Source organism: Helianthus annuus, chromosome 9 (genome assembly GCF_002127325.2).
Source record: "Helianthus annuus cultivar XRQ/B chromosome 9, HanXRQr2.0-SUNRISE, whole genome shotgun sequence".
Classification (NCBI taxonomy): Eukaryota; Viridiplantae; Streptophyta; class Magnoliopsida; order Asterales; family Asteraceae; genus Helianthus; species Helianthus annuus.
This window is the reverse complement of record NC_035441.2, coordinates 104773140-104785731: the sequence shown is the minus strand read 5'-3', so window position 1 is coordinate 104785731 and position 12592 is coordinate 104773140. Positions and strand designations below refer to the sequence as shown.

At 37.8% G+C, this 12592-nt stretch overlaps 1 long non-coding RNA gene across 1 annotated transcript; it reads right to left on the bottom strand.

Annotated features, from left to right (window-relative positions):
• Positions 1–9250: 9250 nt before the first annotated feature.
• Positions 9251–11948, bottom strand: LOC110874491. Its single transcript, XR_002555993.2, has 4 exons — positions 11829–11948; positions 10895–10983; positions 9560–9615; positions 9251–9437 (listed from the first exon to the last, which is right to left on the bottom strand). It is a non-coding gene; the product is annotated as an uncharacterized LOC110874491 (long non-coding RNA).
• Between the last annotated feature and the right edge of the window lie 644 nt (positions 11949–12592).

The following is a 12592-nucleotide window of genomic DNA, read 5'->3' as shown; positions in this document are numbered from 1 at the left end:
CCATTGTGGCGTGGAGTTGGGCTTCGTTGAGAAAAAAGTTGATTTCACGTGGTGCAACGTAAACATCACCTAAGCATCCCAATGTACCCCATGCCCTAACGGCTCCGCGTTGTCATGGTTCCACACCTCTTTCCCCCTATGACACCCCATCACTTCTTGTCATACCCACGCCAAGGCGGAAACGCGGTAATGTAACAATCATCAATCATGAACACATGGTTTACAAGAGAAAAGTCTAAAAGGATTGATACATAGTCCTGAACAAATCTATTTCAGAATACAAAGACAAAGTCTTATACATCTAGTAAAGAAGTCTTTAAGTTTGAACTTTTCATAGTCTATGTCTAGTCGTAAAGTCTTTAATGTCCAGACCTAAAACACATGTTAGACAAAGTCAACTATAAAGTTAATGAGTTTACAAGGTTTTGTCACAAAATAAGTTTATACCAATGAGTCAAATGAGATTAGAGTCAAAGTCAAAGTCCGTATGTTCATGTACCAGCAAAACCAGGGTGATGTAATTGCCATGAGCCCACACCAAGCCTATTGACGATGTACCCCCACTAATGTCAGATATTGACATTCAAAAGAACAATAACATGACATGGAGTATATTCACTCAAGTGTCTAAACATGATGTTTGTTGACTTTAGCTAGCAGACCAACAACATGAGTAGGGTGTCAACCCGAATAGTACTATTCAGTACCTGTCCACCAGCTCGACGATAAGTTAAATGGTTGTATAAGAACAACAATGAGACTTAGAACATGAGAAAGACAAGACTACCCATGCAAATCCCATCAGAGTTATAGTGTGCAACGTAAAACATAAAGTCATGTACAAAGTGTTAATGTCTTGGTGTTTTAGAGTCTTATTACTCAAAGTCTCAATATGACAGGTCTCAATGTCTCAGAGTCTTAGAGTCTTATAACTCGGTGTGTTGTCTTAATGTCTCAAAAGTATTAGAGTTTCAAAATCTCAAAGTATACACAACATAGTTTATATAAAAGTTTTAGCATGTTTCCCCCCTAAAACAATTTAAAAGAGTAAAACGGGGTTGCGAAACTCACCTGGTCATGATGATAAAGGTGATCCGCAAACAAGAATAATCTCAAAATAAGTCTTAACCAAGTGTGTCACACCCCGATTTCCAGTGGGCCCGGTTGGTGGGTTTATGCGTGACGATTGATAACAGTTACACAAATACACAGCAGAATATAGGATGATAAATTAATAATATAAAAGTTTGAAATTTATTAACGAAAACTTATAAGCGTTTGATACAATATCCCATAAGTAGGATCCGAAGTAAAATGAGTTTAAGGACATAGGCCTTAAAGCAGAGGAGTCACAAATTCCTAAGCTTCTCCTTTGACCGAGCTAATCCACCCTATATTTAGGGTTCGTTACCTTCAGTTTAATCTTTTAAAAATACGTCAGTTTTCACTGGTAAATACAATTAACCGGCTCGTTTTTAAAATCATTTTCATAAATCATTTTGATACATATTATGATAACCCGTGGGTTATTCATTTAGTATTCTTCTGGGATAGATTTCTTGTCACGAGTTTTACATGCTTGTCAATATAGCTGGGTACCAGAAATCTATGATGTGACACCCAGCGAAAACGCTCAACTACACTAGCTTCTTCAGTGACTGCATGCTAAATCTCAGGACGAAATTTCTTTCAACTTGGGGAGATGTGACAACCCGTACTTTCAAGGTTAGCGTTGTCTAATCTCGTGACCTAACTTCGTATCGTTACTCTTCACATTCCGTTATACGTTGTCATTGTGTGTGTATTATGTTAGTGCATTAAACTTGGTAGAATTGATTGGTTATAATTGAATGTTGTAAGTATATGGAATATTAAATACTTAAAGTATATAAATGTTCAGTCGCACACTAGGGCTCAGGTCGCACACTCCGTAGCTCTTTGGTTCTTGGCCCAATTGTTCCCTAAGCCCAAACCGCCCTAGCCCATCTTCATTTTGTATGCGGATATGTATGTATATGCGCACAAAACTTGGTGTTTTCAAAATATTAGCAAACCCTAGCTCTCCTTCAATCATTCGACGACAACTATCCTCTCGAAGCCCTACCTCTCCCGATCTATCATTCTCTCTTGCACTCCATCTCTTGGTTAGTGTGTTATTCATCGTTTTATTTGTTTTCTCTTCAATATGTGTGGCCGTGTTTTCCTTACATGATGAAGTGGTGTTCGGTGTTAGGAGATTATGTGTATAATCTAGGGTTTTGATAGACATCATGTTGAACATAGGGTTAATCGTATGAATGATGTTGGTTATTTAGGGTTTCTCATGATAATGATATGCTAGATCTGGTTTACATTGATTGATTTTGGTGTTATATGAATATCTAGGGATATATATATAAGAGTTGATGATTCTGGTGATATTGAATTCTTAAATCAGTTTTGATGATTGGTTGATGTATTTGATAAACTATGATTGCATAATGTTAGTGTTTCGATGATGTTGTGTGATATGTTACTCATAAATCCGACTTGATGTTGTTGATAATGATTAGTTCATGATTAGGGTTCATGTGAGTTAATGTAAGTTTTGTGATTATGTTAGTATGGATAATACACATGATGATTAAGGTTTTGACCGTATAATCATGGGTGGTTGCTGGTTTGACCAGAAACACTGCACCGTAGACTACGGGTGAGCACCGTAGTTTACGGCAGGGTTTAACTGACCCGCACACTCTTGTGCTGCACACTCTTGTACCTTACACCTTTAGACTGCATATTGTACACCCTTTTGATGCACACCGCACACCTTATATTGATGTCGCATACTTACCATCCGCACACTTTTGTGTCGTACACCCATAAGCTGCACATTGTACAACTATGTAATGCATAACCGCATACTCGTGTGCCATGCTGACCCGCACACTTCTATATGGTACACACACCTGATGCACAACCGCGCACTATCATGAGGCCGCATACTTTCATGTGTGCCACACACCTATATTGGGATGCACACCTATAATGGCTCGCACACCTTTAATGGGCCGCACACTCATCTATGTTGGGTCGCACACTCGTACTGTACACTCTTGGGCGTTTTGTTATAAGTCCATGTATGGCCCACATGCTTTACGTGTTACATGATATCTTTACTTCATTTCTACCTGCTAGTTATGTGTAGAAAATACGTGAAATATTTGTGTATAAATCCTAATAATTTTGGTAACCATAATAGGACGTGGTTGACCATACTAATTTAAGTAATTTAATCTGCCGAGCTAAGCAAAGGTGAGTTCACAAATTTACTAAAAACACGTATTGCCGGTGGTTGGGAACCTCACTTTCCCTGGTTTGGGATTGCCACGTATTCTTGTTTTGGAATACTGTTAAATACTTCTTATACTTCATGTATTTAGCAGATTAAACGAACTCTATATGAAAGCCCCCCCCCCCATTATACCGATTAGTCGTTGGGGCCTGGCAAACGGGGTATTAGTTGATAGCGCTATTAGGTTTGACAAACCTCACACCGTGCCGAGCAGGACGGGTGTGAACTTTTGCCTTTGCCAACTGGTCAATGATGATAGACATTGACCTGGGGCACAATCAACTTAAACAGGAAAGTTTCGGAACCACACAGTTTTGGTAGCTTAAAGATGGGGTAGCTCCCCATGACATGTTTTATAAATTGAGTAATTTAACAACCTGTTTTGTAACAACACTGAAAAACCGTGAACCCGCCAACTTTATATTGACACACTTGTGCATGCTTTGTAGGTCGTTAGATACAGCTCAGGAGCTTGCATTGGAGGAGTGTCATGGTTGCGTAGAATGTTTAATTGGGTGACTTTTACATGAAATGATTGTTACACATGGGTGCATATAGATTTCTTTTTATAAATAATAAAAAATTGATGTGTATAAATGATTAGAATTGACTTACATTCATGGATCAGAAAGAAATAAGAAATTAATTGTAAGGCAAATAAAAAGAAAGTTATGTTAAAATGCAAGATGATATGATGGTGATAATGGAGATGGCAATGCTTTCACTTGGTTGATGGAGAACTTCTGATGATGATAGAGAATACACATCCAAAAGGAGAATTAGAATGAGTTTTAGAACAAATTTAATCCAAGAACTATGAAAGTGCGGCAAAAGGCTTCTTACCAACAATTAACTAGATGAAGATTGGATGCTAGACTTAATCAAATAGCATTTGTAACCCACAATTTCATACCGAGGGAGGTTACATAAGTTCAAAAAGAGAGACATGGGGGGGGGGCGGTTAAGATGTCATGATTATTATTTAGGTTGTCACATTACTAGTTCATGTGTTATGTTTAACATTTGTTTCTCATAAATTTTTCATAATAGCGTATAATTATATAAATGATCATTTTATGAACTTTAGGTAAAATTCTTGTGTCATGTGCATCACAAATATTAGCACTAATACTTCATCAGTATTATATATTATGTCATAAGTCTTGTTGACCATATCTAAGGGATTCCTTGGTTCGGGTCGAAGAAGCAATGTCACTCGATCCTTATCAAACTGACTGCATGTCCGTGAGGATCCCACCAGAGCGCCTTCCACTTCTAATAGGCCACGAACTAGACCAGAATCATTCTCAATGAGTCCATAAGGAGTGATCCCATTTTTTTTATCGGGTCCGGGTAGAGACCAAAGATCTTGAGTGACCGATCCGGCAGAACAACTCAAAAGATAAAGAAGTATCGTTGATTTCTTCATGCTCGTTCCAAGTTCGAAGTACCAATTGTACAAATAAAAATCCACTCCGTTACATGATTTCTTTTTCATATAGATAGATATAGGATCTATGGGGCAATTACTTAAAAGTACATTTTGTGCTACAGCCCTTCCTATCTGATAAAAAAGGATCCCATGATCCTGGACCGATCTTACCTGGGATCGCAAATCCCAAATTTGTCTATGAAGAGCGGATCTAATTGTATTAGTATCTATAATTGATTTCTTCTGTGTAATACTAATCGATAGGGCCTCATTGGTAAGTGCTACAAGATCTCGTGCATTGGAACCCATGGTTATGGACCCGAATCCATTAGTATGGAACATTTTCTTTTCCAAGTGAAATCCCCTAGTATATGAAAGAGTGAAAAAGTGCTTTCGTTGTTGTGGAATAAGAAGCCTTCGTATCTTAATGCACGTATTTAATTTATTCGGAGCTATTAGAGGGAGGTTACATACGATATTTTTATTATGTTTTAAATATAACACAAATTATATCCAACTAGCGAAACGATTCCAAATTAAACTAATTGAAACGGTAAACATATCAGGGCGAGATTGACATTCATGATTGCATTTCAAGTTTACTACCAAGCAAACTAAGGTGAGTTCACTATCATTTTCCAAAAGCATGTGTTTCTAGTTGGAACAACATTTTTTACGGTAGCCTGTTTGGGGCTACGCGCGCGTTCCTTGTGTGAACCACTGAAACATACTATCCACTGGAGGTAGGGTAGTACACTTGGACTAAACGAAAAACTCTATCATGAAAGTCCCTACATTTTACCGATTAGATTGTCGGGTGGGCATACGCGGGGTATTAGTTGATAGCGCTATTAGGTTTGACAAACCTCACACCGTGTTATTAGGTTATAACCTTCACTCCTGCATTAATGTTGATAGACATTAATGAGGGCACAAACGAAACGTCAGCATTCGGTACACAGTTTAGTCACGTGATAAGGGTTAGCTGGCCGAGTCATATATAAATAAAAAACATTGTGAACTTTACTTTTGCTAAACTCAAATTTATGAATTCGCCAACTTTATTGTTGACACATAGTTGCATGCTTTGCAGCTCACTAGGTACAGCTGTGGACGGGCGTTGCAAACGGCTGGAGTGGTGTGGTTCGTTAACACTTTATATTTGAAACACTTATTAAACTTGTGATTTTTCTTTAAATTCGTGTTGGGTTTACTTTACTTTCGCCGCAACATAAACTGTGTTTTGGAAAACTAAAACGTTATCACTAATCATGTTGTTAGTGACGCTTTTATAATTTTACATGGATGGTTTAACATGGTTAGTGGCTAGATCCTAGTCAGTCACACGCCTCGGGTTAAAACTCTGCATGTGGAAATTGAGGGTGTGATATGTTCTATCTTGAGCCAACTCTGGTTTTCGTCCCACCGTGTCTTAAGCCAGAGAGCGTTCAACTCTTGTGGTGGCACAACGTCTATCAAGTGACAGTCCGCGATATAGTTTCTCAAGGGAATACCCAAACTAAATTTTGAAGCCAACGTAAGATCAGTTAAGAAAACATAACCTAGCTGGGATGGGACAATTGGGCTCCAAACATACGAAGTGCATAGTCTAATAAAAGAAAGATGGTCGTTCCTAAAAAGAAAAAGAAAAGTGCTAATTATGGAAGGCGGAGAAATCCAAATCCACGTGGAGACACCTCGCTGCTGCTGGAATACACGAAAACAATATTTTGACCACTACCACCTCCTCCGCCTATATGGTAATACTACTACTACTTCTGATGATCATCTTCTCTGCACCAAAATCAACAATGGCGGCTTCATCTTCACCCATTCAACCTCTCCTCTGTAACCCCATATCCACCACTAAACCACAAATCTCCAATCATCACCCCACCCTCAACTTCACCTTCACTTCCGGTTCCACCTCCTCCGCCCTCACTCCAGCCCGGAGGAAGTGGTTCACACGCGCCACCGTCAAGTCGGCTGCAAAAACAGTTGATACCGAGTCGCAGTTGGTGGAAGAATCGGTGAACACGATCCGGTTTCTGGCAGTTGATGCGGTTGAGAAGGCGAACTCGGGTCACCCTGGGTTGCCCATGGGTTGTGCTCCCTTGGGTCATATTTTGTTTGATGAGGTCATGAAGTATAACCCCAAGAATCCCTACTGGTTTAACCGTGATCGGTTTGTATTGTCGGCTGGTCATGGCTGCATGCTGCACTATGCTCTGCTTCATCTCGATGGCTATGATAGTGTTCAGGTTTGTTCTCTTTAAACCTGTTTATGTATAATTATAAATTTAGAAGCCGGTTAACGTACAAGACTACCTTATCGTGCAATGCGTATGTGAGCATCTCAACCGCACATTCGATCTAAGCTAGGCCTTCAATTGAACGCGGTGGCTAGTTAGTAATTAACTTTGCATAATTACGCACGCTATAATACATAAATGCGCACATTATTTTCATAATTATGCATGGGCTGGGTTAAACCTAATTACGCACGTTATTCGCATAATTAGGTATGGGTTGGGTTAACCACTTAACCCTAATTACGAACGTTATACTGGTGGTCGAGTACCGCCGCCGCACGTTAAGAGCCTTTTATATCTTAAACTTTCTCTATAAACTTATATCTATTAATAACTAATAAATTAGTTAATAAGCAATAAATGAGCCACCATCGCACGTTAAGAGCTTTTTGTATTTTAAATTTCTTTATAAAGTTGTATTCATTAATAATTAATAGAATAGTTAATAAACAATAAATGAGCCAGAGCCTAGCTCAGTTGGAAATAGAGTTTCCAATTGAGCCGAGCTTGGGCTCAGCTCGTCTAGTTTACACCCTAGATGTTGATAAACGTTTGATTTTATTTGTTTTATTTAAATTGAACTAGATTTAAACCCCGAGCGCGTTGCGCTGCGGATTCCACCACGATCACCAGATAGTTTAACCCAAACACACCCCTATGTTTCGTTTTCGCGCTCACCTCTTCAACACGAAAATTTTGTATTTTTCTATTTATCTAATAAAAAAACACCCACGTATTTATGCGGATATCAAAACATACCGTAACGGATATTGGAAACGAAAAAGAAAAACGGGAAAAATCAAATAAAAAGAAAAGGAATAATGACTCAATAAAACCTTCTGAGATAGTTATAGTGTCTAGAATCAAAACATTAATTCCAACTTATTCTTGTAGCTTAAACAAACTCTAGCCTTGACATTGATGGTCAAACAAACTAATCTTTAACTTCTAAATTGGTATAATACCTGAAAGTGTCATAGAAGGTCAAACTTGTAGTCAATAGGATGATTTGTCCAATATAGAGATTTGCGAAATGTAAAGATGCTACCACCAACATGTACAATGCAACATAACAACCTTTGATCAAAATCCAAAAACATCATACATATTAGTCGTTTGGAACCGCATCCCGAACGGATACCAACATAGCATCCTTTAACCAGAAAGTTGAATTTGTGATAACATCATTGCTGAAAGGTATATTAAATAAGTGCTTTTTGGAGACATACGCATAGTATTGTCAATTATGCCATATGAACAACGAAAGCAATAACTTACAAACCTGCGAAAACAGTTGTAAACATATCTTGTTTCACAGCCGTCTCTTCCTTGGTTTTGAATTTGGATTCCCTTTTGGTGTCCTATGGTTGTGGGCTACCAGGATCGGCAAGATTATCGATCGCTGTAGCTAGCCGTTTATCACTGCTATAAATTGCCTCATTATACTTCTCGTCTCTCACCAACAATACAAAACACAAAACAATTAGAAACAATGGTGATAAGCAAGTTACGCACACAAACATCATATTGGGGTGTTATGGCTTAAAACCGAACTGGACTCGGGTCGCTAGTCTGGTCGGTTAGTTCCGGTCAGCATAGTTCCGGTTCATTTACTTACACAGGATAATTTTGTGACTTTACTACCCAAGTCAGCCATTCAAGATGACAACAGATATATACCAGATTCCCAGTGATCCATTTTGACAAACATAAATAATTTGTTGCATTGCAAATAAAACCCGGTGACCCATTTTCACAGCCATAAATATATTTTTTTTTCAGTTAGACTGGGGAAAGAAATTAAAGCAATCCGTTCATAGGTAAACGAATAATACCTTAAAAGCATCATTGCAGACAGAGCTATCCATGGTCCAGAACCAGCTCATAAACAAAAGGCTCCTAGTTGGAAATGCGCTTCAGGGTTCACAGCAGCAATCGGAGCCAGCGCACCATCTTTCACTACTGCAGCCACCTCTTCAAGCAAATCAATGTCTATGATCAATTCTAACAACACTGATGAAACAAATGAAACACGAATGGTACCAAATCTAAGTTATTTAACAAACTGATAGAATCCAAACTTCCATTTGTTACGCCCTAACACGTTTTACCTTAAAAATGACGCAGCGGAAAAGAGCTTTAAAATTTCTTTCCTTATTAACGACATTACTTTTGAGAAGGTTCCAAAAGCTAAAATGTTAAACGTACTATAAAAGAATTCACAACATTCATATTAAAATTTACATTTCTAGACATTATATATTTCAACTATACGATCGATCTATCCGTGCAATCCTTGCTCTTGACTCGATCTATGTCCGCTTCACTTCCTAAGTAGCAGAAGAAGTCCGTGTATCACCTGTGGGCATCACATACAACTTAGCCATTAGTCAACGACAACATCATATAACATTAATCTCATATAATTAAGGACTGAATAACGTTTGACAATTTAACATTAGTTCATCCAACTATCCTTACTCATCCTCTTATTCCGGGTTGGGCTTAAATTTCGTAAGAATCTGATGTACTCGATCCTGCATTACATACCAACCTCAAACGCATAATTAGTAACGTTAAAACTCTACGTATTTAAATCATGCACACGTACCATCTTACATGCATACATACTCCTCTACATACATACATACCTTTCTTACAACTTTACATACGTACATACACTCATACATGTCTTTACACATACATACATACACAACCACATACGTACATATCCTTCCTACATTCTTATATAATCATACAATATTTACATGGGACTTAGACTTAGATTTATAGCCCATAGACATCTAAGGAACCATCAAAATCATGTTTGGAAAGTTCACCGTAGTCCACGGATAACGAACCGAAGCCTACGATACATAAATCAACTTAAATAACAAATTTTTAGGTTTTTGAACTTGGGGAGGGCGTCGGCGACGGCCCTAGGGTCCTCGGCAACGGCCCTTGCAATTACCCGTAGCAAAAAATCCCCGTAGACAGTCAAATAACCCGTCAGCCAAAAATTCACTTTCTGGAGCCCGTCGGCGACGCCCCCATACCCGTCGGCGACGCCCTCTAGAATTTGCAGTTTTCTGCAGTTCCGTTTCGTCGTCCGTACGCACTAAAACACGCATAACTTTTGAACCGTTTACCCGTTTAACCTCCCGTTTCTTCCTACATGCTTGTAAATTCACATTCTATCATATTAACTTCAAATCCTACCTCCGGATTAAGGAAATTCTTAACTTACGTGCATTCGACATATTATCATTTTCTAACTATTTGACCCGTTCGTGCATTTATCAACATAATCTGTTTATTTGACCTCAATCTCATATGAACTTTAATAATTTCATTGGCACCTATCATAAAAGATTAAATTCTCGGACGTATTGCATCCTCTTCACCCATTTTCGCTCAAGGCTTATTTTTGACCCGTTATGGGTATTTGCGCATTAAGTGGACTATGACATACCAAACCCTATACTTCACTTTCATACTTGTCCAAGACATTACTCTAATCGAATAGCTCGTTTCCAAACGACTTCTAAGGTCGTTTGCCCGATATACCTATCAAGGGCATTTTAGTCAACTATATTCTATCCTTAATAACAAAGGAATTCCTTACATAAGTAACCAATTCCACTACTTAACTACAATTTCTTAATCACACCTACCTTGCTCGGATCAAAACTAAGATCCGTTTAATACTTCATTGACATCATACAATTCATTCCTATTTGACCTCAATTATCACATATAATTAAATTGCATATAACATTACATAAACAACTAAGAAGTGATTACGGAATCACTTACCTTGAGCGTCCGTTTTCGTATTCCCTTCCTTGTCTCCTCTTGACCCGTTAGCTTTCCATGCTTGATCCCTTGCTAATACGACGCATATCCTTTCATTCCATCATATTTCAACATTGTTAGTATACATGATCATTCCTCGTATCAATCATTCTATTCCTATGTCACCTTGACTTTCATTGGTCACCACTAACATTCATAAGGCATAGACTCGTTACTACACTATTCGTAGTTCAATCAAATCAACCTACCATCATGTGTGTCGTATAATTATCTAGCAAGTTTTTACATTTTGTACACGTTCACCTCTTAATCACCATTAGACAAATAACCAAAGCCATGATGGCCGTCACACCATACAAGTACAAGGTAAAATCCCCAAAATGCATGATTTTGATCAAAGCATACATTCAACCCGAATTCTCATATGAATTCCATCTAAAGCATATTATTCAAGCTAGTTCACTATCAATTACTTTATTAATACCTTCTATGCGTATTCATCGATTCATTGCATACAATCTCATATATCAAACTCACCTAAGCATTTCATCAAGCACTTGGCGTACGTACCACAGTTTATGCACAATGTACAAGCATCTTAAGCACAATTTCCATACTTCACTCATTGATTAACATAAACATCCTACTAACTTGAAATCTACCATTCTAATCATGAGCACATAGTTCTAAATCAATTACTCCTAACAATTTCACCAACACCAACCTAATTAGCATGTAGAACTTCACAAATTCTTAACCATCTTTTGTCATGCAAATGGGTTTTGCCCTAAACCACTCTCATATTCAAGATTTAGCATTTCTTGATGTTTTAACAACCATAGCAACCATTAATCATACCAATTAATGCATTATATTCACGAATTTTACTAAACCCACAAAATCAAACATCACCAAATCATGAAATTTCACTTACTTGAGGTTAAGAACACTTAGTACATCAAAATTCCTTGCTCATGCATCCGATTCCTTGCTAATTTCGCCTTTAATTGATGGAATTTTAGTGACTTAGGGTTTATGAGAGGGAAAGAGTTCCCTTTCCCTTCTCTCGATCGCACACCAGACTCAAAGTCTGGTTTCTTTTTTTTTATCAACTTTATAACATAATTACACATCTAGTCCCTTATCTTTTTAAAACATATCACTTTACCTCATATTTACACACTAACTTTGCTAAACCTTAATATTGGTAAATTTCATGTTTACCATTTCTTTTTGCTAACTCATTGTGAATTAAACATTATAATGTGTCCTACGAAATTTGGGGTGTTACAAGTCTACCCCCTTAAAATGGTTTCGTCCCCGAAACCTTTCTCATTCCAACTGGACCAATTCTACTCCTACTTTTTCATCTTTTCGTTCACAAGGCTTAATACCACATGGATGCATTCGAGATCTTGGCAAGAGTTTCATTCATTCATAAACGTCTTTGTACGCATTGTCCCTCCGTTCTTAAATCAAGTAAATTACTATCATAATCGGATTAAAGTCAGGATCTGATCCAGAGCTCTTATTAGTGTCGCTTTCACTTTATAATGCTAGCTCCTAGCGCTTCATTCATCGAATTTATTCCAATTGTATGCAGTTATTAACCATACATACTAAGTCTATGGCTTGTTTCTAACATCCTATTTAAGCATATTACATTCGTATATTTACTAATTGAAATAAGTTGATTTA